Source organism: Sciurus carolinensis, chromosome 15, assembly GCF_902686445.1.
Source record: "Sciurus carolinensis chromosome 15, mSciCar1.2, whole genome shotgun sequence".
Classification (NCBI taxonomy): domain Eukaryota; kingdom Metazoa; phylum Chordata; class Mammalia; order Rodentia; family Sciuridae; genus Sciurus; species Sciurus carolinensis.
In genome coordinates this window covers 47,631,187-47,650,733 of record NC_062227.1, presented here as the reverse complement: position 1 = coordinate 47,650,733, position 19,547 = coordinate 47,631,187, and positions in this window count along the sequence as shown.

Below are 19,547 nucleotides of genomic sequence, written 5' to 3'. Positions count from 1 at the left end.
TCTCCCTTACCACACCTATACACACATGCATTCACACACACAAACACAGACACACACAGACACACACACACACACAGACACACAGAACCAGGCTATTGAGTCTTTCAAAAGTGAAAAAGTGAGTTGTCCAAAAACTTGAGGTTGTTAAATAGCACAAACACTTATGCACAATGTGACCCGCTCTCACGGCAAATCCTATTTATCTTGAAATCTGGACACCCGGTATGACACGGTGAAGCTCGGGTTCTCTCTTATTGTGTCATGTTTCTATAGCTCTCAGTCTACCTGGGAAACCTACCAGGGAGCCCTTGATGTTAGAACTTGTAGAAAGAATGTTAAAGGTTTTTAAGCATGGCAAAAACTAATAGGCTTATTCCATTCTGACAGGATTTCTACATCGTTTGTATCCACCCTTTGTTATTTGAAGAAACTCTGTTCCTCAGCTCAGGAACCTGTTCTCGTTTGTAAGTGAGTCATATATTTAAGATTTCCATAACAGTGTTCAGTTTAGGAATGTGCTTCTCACTTACTTCTGGTTAAAAACGTATCGGAAGAAATTCAAGGAGGTACTTTTGGCAAGGTTGTCCTTGCTCCTAATATAGAGTTACAAGAGGGAGATGACCCTTCTGCTTCTTGTTTATTTCAGATGTAGAGTCTGGAATACATCAGGCCATTTTGCTACTTGGTTAAAAGAAGAACTGATTTCCGACTGGGTTTTCTGGTACTTGATTCCAAATACCTAACTGATTCCCATTAATGGCTACTCCTTTCAGAAGAATTCCTATCTAGATTTCTTTTGCTGGGTCCAGAGGTCAGCATATCATAGTTTACTCAAATTTAGGCCCATGAACAGGATTAAAAAAGAGAGAGAGAGAGAGAGAGAGAGAGAGAGAGAGAGAAAACTAGTTTTTCCAAGAAAATTACTCTGGCAGAAATTTAGAGTGAGGAAAATCAGAATGCTGAACAATGGGGCTCAACTGAAATGTCATGTAAATTGGGAGTTAAGAGCAGCAAGATGGACTGACTGCCTTTGATCACCCTAGAGTTACTCATGAGTTCAGATTATGGAAAACCAAAGGCAGCTGCCTGGAAGAGAAGAGAGAAAATTGACAGAGCTAGTACACAGAGAAAGATCCACACAGAATGAGAAATACCTGGCGTATAGTAGGTACTCAATCAATATGTGTGTTGATTTTTAATGTCAATTATTTACACATTTTTCACAGACTCTCATATGTATATTACGAAGTGAACTCTAGAAACATAGGACAGCTACTTTAAAAATAAGATTCTCACTTCTTTGATTTACCAAGTGCTTCTGAAGGTAGTGTCTGGACTGCTCTAGCAGTCAAGGCCAATTCAAGCTGACCACGGGTGGCGTGGGCTAGAATTTCCATTCACTCAGGCTCTTTCAAGTACCACAAGCAATTCCTAAAGGACACTCAGTATAAAACACTCTTTAAAGTATAATGCAAGAACATCATACAAAAGTTTATCCACATATCACCAAAAAATAGGCAACATTAAAGATGAAGCATACCTATAGGAAATGAGTATTAAAATTTTCCACTTGCTGACTAAAAATATTATAAGACAGTATCAAATATAGACAGAAATGTATTTTTGCCATAAGATCTGAATGGTAACAGTTAATAATCATGCTCATTATAAAAAGAGATAAAACATTGAAATTGGAAGTGTAAAAAATGCACTTAATTTGAAATTAATGTATATTTTTGGTTCAAATTATCCCATGTCCATATTGAACTACTGTGTCCCTACCTAAGCAGTAATAATTATATCTTTATATTTATCTTTAAAGGGTATCAGAAGCAAGGACAAATAGAAAAAAGGCCATAAAAACTGCATGACAATGTCCTCTTAAATTATGTAAACCTCGTTTTATGTAATAGTGTCACTGAACAAATAATCAGTTGGTTGAGGAAGATTAGTGGCTGTAATTATTTATTCATTTTAATGTTTGTTATTAAGCCTTCCTTTTGCTATTTGTGGCCATTATATGATGAAAGATCAATACAAAGAAGATGAGAAAGTGCGGAGATGATGGTTAATTATCAGAAAGGAGAAAGGTAGGCAGATGCCTGGCTCCTTGCTGATAATCCCACTCTTCATCTCACAGATGTTTCTCAAGTCAACATTTTCCTCAGCTTGAAACAATACAGAATGATAAGCCGCTGCCTAGTCCCTTCCTCACAGGTAGGCATTTTTCTCACCAATTTGGTGGATTTTGAGGATGTCTGTCTGTCCTGAGGTCTACTGTGCCCTGTGTCCTCAATGCCCCAATTGGCACCTAGCATGTAACGTGCACTCAATACATATTTGCTGACTGAATAATAAATGAAAAGAAATTCATTAGGAAGCATCATATCCTGTCTGGAGGATTCAAATTCTCATTAGCATTTTAAATGCTCTGAGATGGTCTGCATTAAACCAGCCTGCTTAGTTTGTCTAAATTTGGAATCATCAAATGGATTTTTCCACTGTTTATTTGTTGTGCTTCAGAGAAACACACTGAGAAACATTTTTGAGATTATTTTTCCAATTGTGGCATATTATTTTCTTTTCCAAACAAAATGCCTTATAAACAGGTGAAAAAATAGTTTCCAGTAAGAGAAGTGACAGTCCAAACAGTTATGGTTGGGACATTAGCGGCTGACTTCCTGATGAGTCTATAAAAATGGTCCTTTTCAAATGTTTCAGAGGTTACCTTTACCATTCACATGCATCCTTCCCTCCATCCAGATCCATGGAACGGCACATGTTCCTAGGAAAGGACACATGTGGTAACAGGTCTACCATGTTGGAAAATGTCTTTGTATACACACACATGAACACAAACCCACGCACACAAAGACAAAGAAGAAATCCTCTTATCTGCGATTCCCTGAAACACATTGATTCTATTAATCATCAAGTGAAAAGTGTTTCTTCTTATGTTTGTTCATATAGCTCCACTGTCAGTCCACTGTCCATTTACTACAATGGGTCTCTCCTTAAATAGACACTTACCCATCTTTGCATCTGTGGTTCCTAATTATTAGTTATATCTGCACACTTGGTTTATGATCAATCTTCCTGTTTGTTACTTTTTAAATCTGATACATAAAATAAAAATTGTGCACATCAAGGAGTAACCATTTGATGTTTTAACATGTGTGTAAATTGTGTAATGTTGAGAGTGAACATAGCTCTCTCTTCAAACTTGATAAAAATATTTAAAATACTTTCTTTTGACTTGTTGAAATATACAGTACCTGATCTATAGTTGTTATCTGCGGTTATTATGTACGATGGCACAACAGGACTTCCTTCTGCCACCTAGCTGTGACTTAGTACCCATTGATCAATTCCTCCCCTTTCTTACCTTCCTCTTTTTCTTTTCAACCTCTGGTAATCACCATTCCGTACTCATTTTTTATGAGATCAAGATTTTTACATTTCAGATGTGAGTACCTGTTTTTATTCTATGTCCTACAATTAGCATACACAACTTTAAATCATTCCAAATCAAGCTGGGCTTGCTGTCGCATGCCTGTAATCCTAGCAGCTTAGAAAACTGAGGGAGGAGGATAGCAAGTTCAAAACCAGTCTCAGCCACTTAGTGAGATCCTGTCTCAATTTTTTTTTTAAAAAATTAAAAATGGGTGAGGGATATGGCTCAGTGGTAAAGCTAAATTGCTTCTGGGTTCATCCCCTCACATCAAAAAAAAAAAAGTAAGAAAAAATCAGATTAATATTTTATATATTGACCGTCAAAATATATCAAAGTCATGGTGTTAATTTAACTCACACGCATTATGTGGCATACAAGAGAGCAGAATGGCCCCCAACCCCAGAAGAAGGAGGCTACATAGTGCTTTCTAAGTGCTTTGCAATCATCTCTCCAGAATGATCCTGCACAATATTCTTAATACTGATATAAAGAGAGACCAGCACTTTGAATGGACTCCCCTTCTGTTAATCAGAAAGGTTGAGTTTTCTTAGGACTGAGGAGGCAGAAGATTCAAAGAATTTCAAAAGTCTCATATCAGCTAAGAAAAGTTTATTCCTAAAGAATTACAATTGTATTTATTTATTTTCTATTTATTTACTTATTAAGTGGGGAGAGTACTAGAGATTGAACCCAGGGTGCTTTAGCACTGAGTTACATACTCACTCTTTTTTTATTTTGAGATGGGTTCTTGCTAAGTTGCTGGAGTTGGCTTCAAACTTGTGATTCTCCTGCTTCAGTCTTCAGGGTTGCTAGTATTACAGGCATGTACCACTTCTGCCTGACCTAAAATTATTTTTAAATGTTGTAGTAGATCTTTTGGCAGCAGAGCCTAGACGAGATTCTGTGATCACAAATTTATAGTTTTCCTGATCTGCCTTGATGTGTGATTTTGATTTTGCTCAGCAACATCAGCTGCCTCAGAGTAAGGAACAGAGATGAGGCATACGTCGTGAAGAACATCCGAAGGCACACACCTTAGCAAAAGCAAACCAATGCCTCCATTTTGATGACTTGTTCTTAAACAATGGAATGAAAAGAATAGGTCTATTCAATTAGACAGCAAAACAAGTAAGAACAAGTAAGCTATCCCTGTGTTTTTGACCAGTTACATGAATTTCAAATCATCAGTTTTCTCTTCTGCGACATAAGAATAATAGTACCCGTCTGGTATGCTTTTTGTGCGCATTAATAACACAACCTATGCAAAGGTTTTAATGTTGCGCTGGCTGCATGCTAAGCATTCGTTATCACTTGAACTTTGTTTTTAACATACAGATCACCAGCCATTTTATTTCAGTGACATAATGAAGATTATCAAGCTAGGTAAATACTAAGAGATGAGAGTGCCAGTTTAAATAATCAGTAAGAATCGTGTTCAAACTATTCATTTCATTGTAATAAGAATTGAAATATTAAATAATGGATTTACTGAATACTGATAGGTGCCTCCTCCTGACTGGACTGTGTGGTGTTTCAAGATTTCATTACATTTCATATTTCACTCTAACTGTATAGTGACATCATTTTGACTATCCTTATTTTGCCAAATAAATTCAACTGCCTAATAGATATGTTATTTTTTTAGACTATGTAAGCATTTTTGTTTCTTGGGTCCCATAGTGTGCATTTTAATTTTGAAAATGTGACTAGCCTTTTATTTGGATTTTTCTCTTTCAGAAAAAATTTTAAAAATTATTTGTTGCTGTTTTTTTTTTATTTTTACAGACTGAATTTTGATTCATTGTACACAAATGAGGTACAGTTTTTCATTTCTCTGATTGTGCATGATGTAGATTCATACCATTAATGTAATCATACATGTACATAGGGTAATGATGTCTGTCTCATTCCACCATTTTTCATACCCCTTCCCCCTCCTCTGCTATCCTTTTTGTTTTAAGAGATGAGTACACACATGTAAGTCTTGAAAATTACAAAGGGTTAGGGAGTATTGCTTTTTGTGGACCACAATGTGCATTTTTGTTTTTTAATAGAGAACTGAGTTGTACAGCAAACAGATATTATTTTGGCAAAGCTGTGTGGTAAAGAATCTAAACTCTTTCTGCTATCTTGCCTTATGCCCCTGTTTTATTAAGTTATCAGAATCTAGGTTCATTTTTTCTCAGTCACTGTCTTCACAGGGACTTGACTTAATCTCCCTCTCATTCTCGTGATGTTTCTGGTAGATTTCCTTGTCTTCTTGGCATTTAAGTTTGAAAAAATCCGTTTCCATTCCACTTAAAATCTCAGTCTCATATTGGACTGAATGTTCCTTTCCTGCTCTCCCTGAGGCAGATGAACTTGAGTCCTAACGATTGGGAACATAGAAAAGTCTGGGTCTAGCAGACTGACCCTCCACCTCTTCCTCTTGGTCTCTGCTGCTTATCTGTGAACAAGAGGGAGAGGAGAAGCAGAAAATGGAAAGAAGAGCTCCCACTGATGCCTTGGTCCATTGGGCATAGAAACACTCCTTCTACCCTGTGATTTCATTGTGAGTTCTTTGGGGAACTTACTGAACCTCTCATTCTGTGTCGTTGATGAGAGTGATCCCATGTGTTGTAACCTCTGGCTTCCTCTGCTGCAGGCTTCGTAAGTCTACTCCATAGATTCTTACTCGTGAAATGTCCTTGTCCAGTGACCAATGTTTTAGGATTGGGTACTGGCAAGATGACTCAAATCTGACTCCTTTCATATGACCCTTTTAGCAAAGAAACACACAAATACCTTTGCCAAGCCAAGTATCAGGACACTTACCTGTTTGTTGAGGCTCCTTATCTCCATTCTGTCTCTCTAGTTCTATCCTCCTCAGTTAAGTCATGGAATTCTTTGCCCAACAAAGAAAAAAGTAAAGGAAACTTCCTCTTCCTGCTGTGTCTGACAGTCCATGACTCCTTTCTAATCCTTGCAACATGCCCTGTCATGGTGGCGAAAGATATCTGTCCTCCCCACTTCCTTGACTTAAAGATGAAACAGAAGAGTCACCTCATTCTTCTCTCTACTCCTTCTAGACAATCTCCATGAACTCTCTCTATTTCACTTAGAGTGAAAGAGGAGGGATGAGGTTTGTGAAAGGAGGTGGGCTGACCTTGCTCTCCTGCTTCTAAATAAATCCTGGAAGGGTATCCATCTCCTAATTATTATATTATGACTCTCTCTCTTCTTAAGGTCACTTGCAAATTCTAAGATGATAGAAAAATCCTTACTCAACATCCTGATGATCACAAAATAAATAAGCAAACATAGCAAATCCAATATGCTAGTATATATACATATATAAATACTCCTATGCCTATGCATATATATATTTTATTTATTCTTATTTTTTTATTGATAGAGAAGTGTTCTCTGCTGAACATCATACTGTTGAATTCTTATAACTTTCAAATGTGAACAGCTAATGAAATCAAAGCCATAGGTTAGTATTTAGCATTTATATAACACATGTATTTGCAAAGTACTTTAGAATAATTCAATCCTTAATCCCCATAACAGCCCTCTAAGGGAGGCCCAGTTATCATTCCCTTTATGAAAGAGGAAATGGAGACCTGGAAAGGTTTCCTGACGTGCTATACAGCTGATTGGTGGCAGCCACCGATTAACGAACAAGGGTCTTGACTTGGAGGAGTGTTGCTCATCCTTTGGGCCCTAAAGAATGAGATTTCTTAATAAACCTGTGAGTCATGGAGAAGAGGCACAGACTGACTCTGATTTTACTAGGCTGTTTCCACTGCATCTCATTGATGGCTTAAATCATCTTACTGCGGCTGAACCCTTTTCAGCAATAAAATAAAAAGTGTATTAAGTGCTAAATTCTGCCCATAACTGGTATTTCTCATTGACTGCAAGTTTATGGAAGTTGTCAACTTCAGAGACCAAACTTATATGAAGGCACTCCAGCCTGTGTAGGTAGATGAATTGATCTAGTCAGAAATGACAAGGATAAAATTAACAAATTTACCAATCTCTTGGAGCTGAGGCTACATTTGCCAGTTTTCATACTCTGGGACCATCTCCTTACAAAACTCCAGAGTTGAAGCATCCATCTTCTCACCTGCAGACATGGTTACCTAGATATCTCAGTTTTAGATACAAACTTGAGATCACCATAGCAACCAATTAGTATTTATGTTGCCAAGACAGCATGCAGAGAAAAGGGGAAGCAGGATGTGCTTACTCATTTTTATGTGATCTCGATGGAGAAAGGATAAAATGCTGATTCCAGTTTCCAAATTCCCATTGACTGCCCTCATCCTAATTTATGTTCACATCTGTCTTTTTCCACAGGTAATCTACTTGATGGTAAAGCACTTATGGTATCTACAATAAATTCCACAGTTGTTAATAGTGCCAGAAAGAAGTGAGAAGTAGGGAAATAATTATATTTCCTGGCATGCTGACCTACTGTAGAGTCATTTTGTCCCAAACATCCCTGCCATTCAAGATCTAAGTCTTTGTCTTACCACTTTATAAGGAACGTCAACGTCCAATGACATACCCACTTGTCCTGTAACAGAATGTAAGTGAGTGTGGTGGTTTGTTTTTATTCACCGTTTGGTCACATATTTATCTCCTTGCTTTTTTTGTAAGTATCCTAAGAGAAAGAAAGAGCATCTCATCATAGAAAGAAAATGGGTCATAGTAAGATTCGTACTAACCAAAAACAGGGCCTCTGGCAAGCTGCTAAGCTTGCCTGGCTTAAAAGGAAGAATAGAAGTTTATTCCTAGAGCAAGTGAATGTCTGGGGATCTGCCAAGTAAGTGCTTATTAAAGAATACAAAATAATTCTGAATAAGGTATCTGTGTGTGGGTGTGTGTGTGTTCTATATTGATTAGATTGTTCTCTTTTAAAACTATAGTTCTTGAGTGAGAAATGGTGTCTAAAGTCTTCCTAGAATGACTGTGTAGCAAATCCAACAGAACACATGCCACAAAGCTTCCATCATTACTTGGCTATGTGGATATCACAATATCACTAATCCCCAGTGGAGCTTGAGGAAATCCCCCAAGCAGCACAACTTCTCCCCAGGTTCATCCTGAAACAGTTGAACACCCTTTGGAATTAATGAAATAGACTAAGAAACTATTACTCTAAAAAGCTAAGTGTCTATGTAGTTTGGATAAATTGAGTAAAGAATTAAAATTTCCCTTCCATTCAATTTGTTGTAGACTGTTTTAATGGCAAATAAATGGTAAAAGCCCTGTTTGTAGACCATACAGGAAATAGAGCAATCTTTTTGGTTTGGACTGTTTGACTTCAGTTTTTTTTTTTTTTTTTTTTTTTTACAAATCAAGTAAAGGAATTCATCAAATGAACTGACCAGTTACTTAAATGAATTTCAGTTCATGTCTTAGCTTCTACATATAGTTATTCCCAGCAAACCACTGCCCACATAATCCACAGTTTCCCCATCCATCATAAGCATCCATGACTCTGTCCTTGCTATGAGTGACCTCCAGGATTTGACTATAAACACAGATGTCATCTCCAGTTGCCATCTCTCTTGCATCCACTCTTTGCTCCCTTCCACTCTGCTATGATAGCATTATTATACATGTTAACCTGGGGAATATTTATTAAATGATTGTCATTGCCAAAACAATGCCAGTAATAAACACAAACACATAAAGCCTAGATCAGCTGAGTTTAATTGATAGAGAAGAATCATCTGCACTGTTATTTGCTAAGTAATTCCTTTTTCTGTGTTCCTTCCTATGTACAAAGACTCTCAAGTCTTTACCAGTTAATGGACACACATGTTGTGTATGTGTGTTTTTAACAGGACAATTAGAGAGACAGAATGGTGAATAAAGCCTGTGATACTTTTTTTGACCAACCATGGTGTATCAGAAATTTTTAAAAGATTTCAAAACTATCGTTCTTTACAAAAATTTAGACTACTTCGTACAAAGACTAAAGATTTTTAAATGCCAGATTTTTTCTGAGTTTTTTTTTCCCCCTTTTGATAGTAAGTAGTCATACCTCAAATAGAGCATTTCTCTTCTAAAGGGCAGCCAGTTTGATTCTAGAACAATTCACTCTTTCTAAATCTCCAATGAGAAAAATATGTTGGAATTATGCAATTATACTTAAAGAAGAATGGAAAGCTTTATCTGCCTATGAAAATCCTCCTACATCTATTATGAAATTAAATCCAGGAAAAAATAATTCAAAAAATCAAAAGTAACAGATATATTTTAATACCTATAATGTGCAATGCCATTTGCATGACATAATAAAATATGCAAGTATGCAAATAGGCAGTCCCTTGCTTTAGGAAATAGTCAATCATTTGAGATATAGGATCTAAACAAGTGAAAAGCTAAACAGTTCTAAGAAGTGAAAATACCTACCCAAGGTAAGTTACCTACACAATGTAACTCTAAGGGCTAAAGAATAAGACAGTATGAGCATTAAACAGATACAAGCTCAGAGGTGGGAAAAATCATTTCTGATGGGAAGTGTTCAATCCATTCATTCCTTACAAGCATTTCTTAAAATTGGACCATGTACTCCCTCGGGGAGAATTTAGTGGAAGAAGAGGATTAGAGCTTGGTTTTCTGGAATGTGGATTGGACATACCAGTAACTTGCAACTTATCACAGAATGCCCTGTACAGTTGCTTATGTTTTAGAAGTGTAAATAATACAACAGTGGCAATAATAATAGCTATAGTAGCTAAACATTATGCAAAGCGTTCTATATACATAATCTCATTTAATTCTTCTGATAACAGTTTAGGATCCAGATCACTAAATCCAGCTTAAGGAAGAAAAAAATTTCACTGAATAAGAATTAATGGTCTGAGTGTGTAGCTTCATAGTAGTAGATCCATGAGTTCAAAGACGTGTATGGCATTACATCCAAGTCTATATTTTTAACCATTTACCTCTGGTACTTCCAGACCTAGATTATGAATTCCATGATGGTAGAGCCAATGTCTCTTAGATATTGATAAACTCCAGGGAGACCGAGTATGACTTTGACACTTAAGACTTATGATGAGTAGTTCTGTCATTAGTTCATGCATAAATAACTGTAGACTTGGAACTTCAAGAAATAATACTTCAAACATCAAATTTAGGTTAATGGCTTCTTAAATTAGAGTGGAGTGTAGAGGACCCGACCCTATTCCAGACATGAGCCCTTGGCAAAGGGATTTACATATGTTGTACCCTGATAGAGTTTTTATCTACAAAATAGTTACATAATTATGTTGTTAGAATTAAATGGCAATGTATGTCAAACAACTAGAACCATGCCTAACATTTAATAAGTGATCAAAAACACTAACTTTCACCACCAATTTCTGGTCTTTGGAGACATTTTCACTCTTTCTGTAATGGTAAAATTTAAAGGTTGTTTACTATCTATTCTTCACTAATTTTTCTATACAGAAATAGTAACCTGAAATGCTAAAGCATGGTTTGCAGAGCAACTCAGGAGTGAAGGAGCCAGACATGGACAACAAACAAAAATTTAATAAACAGCACTGAACTACATCTCTGAGTCCATGCCTGGGGTCAACTCCCACCCTTGGTGAATCTGACATAAAGTTTGGAGATGAAAACAGATTCTTTCTTTGCTGAAATTCCCAAGAGCATTTGAGCTTGGAGTTCCTTTTAAAGTTGTTTTGAATGCATTTTAGAAAGAGTATGTGTGTGCCTATGTGTGTGTTTGTGTGTGTCTATGTGGATTTAGCATTTTTTTCTTTGCTAGAAGTTTAAAACATGACCTAAAGTACTTTATCCTTTTTTGTTGTAGTTGTTTTGAATTTTTTTGAATAGTTCAGTATTACTTTAGATATGATGGGTGGAAGCCAGGGTAGGCTGCTATTTCAGTGTCCTTGTCATTCAGTATTCAAACTGACAAACTTTTGACATGGAAATCTTTAAATGAAAAATCAAGATCTATTCAGCTTTCCATATCTTACTAAGACTGTATCTGTAACATACCCTGAAAGTGCAATTCACACAGGACCCCCCCAAAAAAAAAAAAAAGCCTCAAACTAGTTCTTTGACACTAAATAACCAGTCAAAATAGCAGATCGAGAAAAAAGTATCACTTTTTAAAGCCATTGATATGCAGAATTATTTCTGCATCCCTATTAGCCAATCAATCAATCAATCATACACCAAAACCTATGTTTAACTGCCTACCAAATTCTTTCTCCTTGTTGTATTTTCTCTACTGGGGATTGAACCCATTGACATTCTACCCCTGAGCTATACCTCTAGCCCTTTTTGTTTTGTTTTGTTTTGTTTTGTTTTGTTTTATTTTATTTTATTTTATTTTATTTTATTTTATTTTATTTTATTTTATTTTTTGTGACTGGTTCTCACTAAGTTATCCAGGCTGGCCCTAGAACATGAGATTTTCCTGCCTTAGCCTTGCTAGTCACCTGGACTACATGCATGCAGCACCATGCCCTGCTGCCTACTGAATTCTTGGCCTTGAACTTTGCTGTGTCTGAAAGGTAATGGGGGAAAAAGGCTAACAGTTATTGATTGCTCAGGTCAGAAAAAACTTAGTTATAGATACTCATGTTCTTGGGGTTATTCTAGAAGAGGGTGAAGATCAGTCCCTGATAACAGGAATCAGGTTTCTTTGGCTCTATTTCAGCACATAATCAGAAGAACTGCAAATTCCTGCTATAAATTACATTTGAGATTCAAGAATCCCTGATGAGCAAACAGTGTGCCCAGAGGGGATTCATTCTCTGGACTGGTATTTGCAGTAATTCATCTGACTTTGACTCCTCAGGTTTTGACTGTGACACTTTGATCAGTCGTCCTTCTTCTCAGCTTCTTCATTTAATTGTTTCTGAAAACATCTTTACAGCATTTCTGATTGTTTTTACCCCTTTATCTCCACTTATACAATCCCCTTCTGTTCATTGTGTCCACCTAGATCTGATTTATTATTTTTGGTTTATCATTCCAGCTTTTTGGTTTATCATGTCAGTTAAGTCCTACCAACTATGACTTTAAAATATATTCCACACATCATCATTGCAACAGTTAGGTCCCAAGTTGCTCTTTTCTATGTTTGAATCACATCAATAGACTCCTGAATGGGCATCTCCTAACTGAATGACTACCATAGTCTCTAACAGATGGTTCTCCAATTGGTTTTATCTACATGAGATTGAGAAAAATTTTTAAAAGCAGATCCGATTATGTCATGATTACTTTTAGAGCCCAAAGTGATGCCCTGATTTTGAGGATAGAGTTATTTATTCTTCTGCTCCTTCCTACCCTAACAACCTTATCTCTCATCCTTTATTCACTCCACAGTCCACTTGCAGGCCAGGCTAAACTCCATGCCACCTAGAGATACCAGTTCTCTCTTTGTTATGCACCAATAAACATTCTCTTCCTCTATCTAGAAGGGACTCCTCACAGTTGGTCTCCTACCACATTTCATTTCCACCATAACCAAAGTTATGTTAGGGAGATGGTCTCACCCTCGGTGCCCACCCACAAGCCTGCAAAAAGCATTCCTCCTATATGGTCCCATAACACTCTGGACACCCATTACCGCCACTCATACCACATTGTCCTCAATTGTTTACTGAGTCCTATATCCCACTGTAAATAATAAGGCATCTTCAAGTGCATGGTCTATGGAGGGTGCTCAGTTAATATCAGAAAAATGAATGAACAATGCAAATTGCTGGCATCTGCTAGTCAGGCTACTGATGTCCATGCCTTCTGAAAGCAAAAACACCACCAACGTCAGTTGAGAAGTCTGAAGCCCAAGGCAGAATGTGTGATACCAGAAGAGGAACCAATGCCTCTTCCAACCATTGCAGAGTCTGTGGACACAGAGGTGGGCATCTGCTCCTGTGATCCAGCTCATGCAAGCCTTCTCAAAAGGAATTTATTTAAACATGACTTTCAAATTTCATTATCTGCTTTGTTCCTCTCCTTATAATTCAAACATCAGTCAATGGGACTTCAAATAGAGAATAACTTAATATTAGAAGTAAAACAATAATTAATCGTATATCATTTTTTCTCTTGGCTATCCTTACACCTGTCCTGAAGTCTCAACTTTTGTTTTACTAGGGTGAATCTTTACTAGGATGATTCAAAGTGGCACATAGAAATAAATCCCCACTGTTTTTAAACCAGCCAAATCTCTCCCCAGTTCTAGAGAAGTTTAAAGTTGAACATGGATCAAAATACATATATCACAAATCTTAGGAGTCATGTCCTATAGTCTGCATCACACTTATGGGGATAACAAAGGCTCTAAACCTATTTCCATGTGTTGAGATCATTCTTATGCTTTGGGCTTACTTTCTTTGTGGCAAAACAGAAGAGCTATAGGATATGTATTAATATTTTTTAGTAAAAGTTATCTATTAGAGGAGATTTCAGGATATCTGAATACTCTGAGATATGACTAAGTCAGCTGTGTGGAATTCAGCAAATTAAACACCTCAGTAAGCCCATTTTATCATTTGGAAAATAGTGTGATTCCATTAGAAGATTACTTGCTTCCTTTTTAAAATTTTTGTAAAATTTTATGAACTAGTGATCTCTTTTCTCAAAGACTCATCAATCTGTTTAGAGAGGTAAGGCTTAATATAGAAACCATAAAAATATATCATATAATTACAGATTGATAGAAGTTAAAACAGAAAGTGGCACAGGATAAGCATGGAGATTTAGAAAAAAAAAAAAAAATAGAGCCTCTTGACCCAACCTTGTGCAGACATAAAAATAGTAAGACACACACCCATAGTGATTTAGTGAATATCTGAAACAGACCCACATATTGGCCATTGGGGTCCAATTTGGCCAAAGTCCAAAGAAAAAAAAATAAAAGCAATGAACATAAATAATAATAAGGTCCATTGAAATCTATTAAAACAAAAGATTTAGCTTAAAGATTTAACATAAAGTCTCAGTCCTTAAATTGGCAAATGTTCACCTATCAAGGAATTCAGCTATACAAAATGACTTATGTCTGTGGACTTTGAATAGTGACAGCTTTACTTTAATAATAATAACCACAGTGCCGGAAAAGGAAAAGACAGATGGACCCTACTTCTATGCCTTACCATCACTCCTCCTGATTACTCTTGCTTATTTTGAGCATCGACAAAACGGCACGGCAGTTATCATAGATCTTTGCATAGCATTGATTCAAGTGTGTGTTGAAACAAGCCTGCTCCTGTGTAATTCATTTATATCACTAGCTCATACCTGCCTCTTCTTCCCTTCCTTCGATCTTACATATCTCCAAGATGAGCATTTATCTTACTTTGCTCTCCTGTTCCTCTTCTGTTGTCAGTCTAGCAGGTGTTCTTTTCAGATTGCTTTCATCCTTCATTATTCATTTTGGGTCCTTTTCTACTTTTGTGTCCATTTTTATCCCTCCCTTCTTTCCTCGTACCTTAGGCATCAGAGCCAACCATTTGTCAGAAATGTTTGCAACTATTTGTTTGTGGTTATTTCCCCCTTAAACTAGGGCTTAGAAAATCCACCTGGTGAGTTCTTCCTTGTTTTTAAGGGAAAAAAGGCTCTGTATGTTTAGGAAAATGAAATCAGGACTATTCGTTTTCACACCTGCTCCAAGCTGGATCCAACCATTCTTCTTTGGTGGCCCTGTTTGGGTTCTGGATGACATCACTGCTTTTTTTTTTTTTTATTTTTTTTTCTTCAGCAATTATTTTGGTGGAAGAGTTTTTGAAACTATGTGGTCCTAACTTTGCTATTCCCATAATTTAGAAGTTCCAGTTCCTTTAAGTTTATTTAGCATTTGGCAAGTTGCTAGTGTTAAGAATCACACTGAAATATTTAAATAAGTGTGCAAATACATTTCTTCATGAATTTTAAATTGCCGTTCATGGAGCAACTGTCATAAGACCCACCCCTACCCTTTCAAAGGGATTCAAAGCCCACAGCTAGATTTCATTTGCTGCTAATGTAGCAAAACATGGTGTTTCAGCATTTTGGGGATCAGGAAGACATGCCCATTAGCATCAGAAGGTAGCCAGAGCACAGCCCTCAGATCAATAAAGGGTTCCAGATTCAACTCTCATTCATACAGTGGGAAAAAAAATTATATCCACCTTTTTAGATGGTTGTCATGCACGACACTGTCAAGTGGATACAGATAACCCTTATTTTAAAAAAGGAAAAGGAAAACATCCAAGAATTTGGAGAAAATACTTGATTCAACTTTTCATCCAATTATGTCCCTTATATTTGCATGCATTTGTATTTAACATAGGCTTCTTGTTGAGCTATGGGTGCCAGAAGTTTATGCTTTTTTGGATGCATCACTTTATCATTATGAAATTTTGAAGACTTGTGGAGTCTTGGTCTTCATAGAATCAAGACAAATTTCTCTGCCTCTCCTTTATATGTGTACATACATATATAGGTGTGTGATTTATATGTATTTCTAAATAGTTAACAATTGATTTTAATTGCTATGGAATTTAAAGGAACAAAAACCTTATAACAAGAACAGCAGGGTTGCAGGAGGCAGGCTCAGAAGAGTAGAGGCGTGAACCCAGTGTTAATAACAGTCTCTGTGCTTCAGTTTTTGTGAAACCTGTCTGTCCTTACATCAAATTTTAAGTGATACTTTATTTTCCAGTTTATCCAAATGCTGTAATAGTGCCCCCAACTTGCAGATTTAGTTTTTGTCTTTTGATCTGAATATATGCAGCAGCATAAATTGACTGACAACAAAATTCTTTCCATTTTAAAGTAAAGATTTCCAATTTATTTTCTTCTGTAGTTGTAAGTCAACATTCTGAGGTGGAAGGGGGAGGAGTTTGTACTTTGACTGATTCAGAAATCAGATTTTCATCATTGGGATATTTCTGCAGGATGTCATGTTGTCTGCACCCTGGAAACAGACAGGTCTTCATACCTCTATTAACACTTGATTATGTTGATGTTTAAAAATATATTTTCAACAGATATCCGTTTTCCTATCAATGTCTCTGTAGTTTTGACTTCTAACCTGTACTTTTTTTTTTTTTTTTTGTCTTTTTTAAGCCAGAAGGTACAACATTAGAGGTTTTTGCTTTGAAACTTTGGTATAACCACTTGAATTATGCCTACCTGGATAGTATGAGGACATGCATGTAAAATTTCCTTGTTGATGAACACAAAAGTATATCCATTGCAATCATTGAGGGTTCTTTCGTACTTCTTTCACCAAAAGGCCTAAACAACAAAATGTTTAATCACTATCATTATTCAGGAGAACATTTGGTCTTTTCAAAAATAAGTCAGATATTTTAGTAAAAGTTCATTACAGCATGGTTGTCATTCTCTCCAGTGTCCATATACCCGTAAAACCATAATGGAGTGTTTCTCCCCATCGATAATTCATTTTCTCTGCACGTTTGTCCATTCATCTTTAAAGACCACAAGGCATAGCTCTTCACTGATTTTGTTTGCCCAGATTCCTTTCCCCATGCATATTTTGTCTCTGAAAAGGATTTGCCTATGGGATGTCTAGTGGAAATAAGGTGAGATGCTTGTGAAGTTAGGAAAACTTTTTCATTCGGTTTTCATTTTCAGTTATTGATAAGGGTGCTTCAGAATCCGTAGCACCTCAAAGCTGGATGATGTTTGTCTTTTTAATTTTTTTTTTATTTTCATCTCCAGGTATCACATCTTCTACAAGCAACAATAATGAGTACATAAACCAACTGTTGCTGGATAATGTCCAAGAATTACAGGGTGTCAATTAGATAGATCTTTATGCTACTAAAATGACAAAAGCAACTTGGAAGGAAATGTTTGAATTGAAGAATAGTAGAATTAGTTACTTGGATTTCCTTTACAGTTTTCACATCCCACATTGCCCTATTGAAATCTCCATTTATTCTCTAATTATTTCAAATGACTGAGTTTAGGAATACCCTTTACAACCTTTCAGAAAAGTTTATGTACTCATATTTTTCTATCAGAAAAATTCATATTATTCATACTGTTGAGAAAATTGTCTTTTCAATTTTCAGAATTATTAGAGGATAATGAAAATCTTTCGCTGACATGCACAGAACTCTGTTTACATTAAGTGGCATTAGACCAATCCTCCCCAGGAATGTGCATTCCTGTAGCATACCCTTCCCATATTGATGGACACATAGGTTGTCTTCAAATATGTATCATTTTAAAGATTGGGAAATTGAACACCCTTGGCCATTTCTGTTGATATTTAGATAGAACAGACAAATGAAAAGTAGAATTATAAGGTCAACTTTCACATGTATTTAAAGTTTTTAGATTGTAAATTTCTTTCAAAAAAGGTTTGACAAACTACTGTCCCACCAATAAAATGGAATACCATTGTCTGATAGTTATATTTATTGTTCTTTTAATTTTTGCTAATATGTAATAAATTAATAATGTTCACTTATTATTTTTTAAATTCATATCTTAGCCATATATTTAATGTATGTTATTTTTATTTGAAATGCCTCTTCATACTATTTATTATTATCCTTAGATGTTTTAGTTTGTAATTGATTTTTACACTCTTTGTTTATCAGGGATATCTATCATTTACCTATTCAAATCATTGCATACATTTTCACCAAATCTGTATTCATTGCTGAATTTTGTTTTTAGTGTCTAGTACCCATATAAAGTTTCTATTTTTCCTCATGAATTTTTTCTTCCACGGGTTCTTTAGGAAACATTAAATAAAAGTAGAAATCAACATTACCCTATGTAAATGTATGATTACATAAATGGTATGCCTTTTCTCCATGTACAGAGAAACAACATGTATCCCATTTGTTTACAGTAAAAATAAATTTTAAAAAAAGTAGAAATCATCCTAATAACAGTTAAAAATAAGCCTATCAATTGACAGAATATGAAAATTGCTTGTTTCCTTTCACTAACTCCAAGTATACAATAATTTATTTCAATACAGTGAAAATTAAAAGTAATTTGTGATGGAAGCCTCTTTTGACCCCTACTCCACTATTTTGCTGGTGGGAGATGGGAGGGGAAAGACAAAAACATAGTTTAGGGACTGGCTTGAATATAAACATCAGGTTTCAGTATGAATACTTGTAGTGTGTGCCTCCCCTCAGGGTTGACTGTAAACAACAATGGATCCCTGCAGGCAACTGATTTTGCCACAAAACCTTGGATTAGTAGGAATTCAATTACAGTTTACAAAGATATTGTGAGGGGGAAAAAAGTGAATGCAGCTAAATTGTTTTATATCCTCAATTCAGATAACTCTAAATGTAGAGGGAATATAATGTTGACCTTGGGGTGACCTTACAATAAAGAAGTGTTCATTTTGACTTCAGACTGTCAATGTCAAAGTCATGGGGACATGAGGAGAGGGGAACCATTAACTATTCAAATTCTGTAAACGGTTTACCTAGTTTTATTCTCTTTTAGGCTTCAACTATTAGAGAAATAGGTCACTATTCACCCTGTTTTTAATCTCTGTAGAGTTAAATTTTTTAATCTGCAGGACCATTTCCAATATTGGTTTTTTAAAGTATAGTCAGAAGGACAAGAATATGTCAAATCAAGAACAAGAAACTCACAAGCAAAGAAAGTTTTGAGACCCTTATTCCCATTTTTATTATTTTTTTTGTTGTTGTTTTTCACATTCCTCCCTGAAGACTAAAATGTACTTGATTTTATGTTAGAGAACTGCATACTAATATCATCTGAGCAACCTTTTTGGGGAAGTTATTATTTTCGTGGTGATAAAATCATAGAATTTAAATAATTATAATGAATTAATCTTTTAAGATGATTACACTTTTAAAGCAATCATTCTGAGATTACAGATTAAATATTAAATTCTTAGTGTTTTATGTACCACGAAATTTTTAAAAAATGAAAAAACAAAACAAAAGTAGCGAGAAATCAAAAAGAATTTATAAGAAATTCTTACATATTTATTTACGTACTTATTACCTAGTGGAGGTCTGGAGTACCATACCTGAGGAGACCAGGGCACATCCTCAGAAGCAATTAAATGAAGTACGCATGTTCCTTGGGTTATATTTTTCCCTTC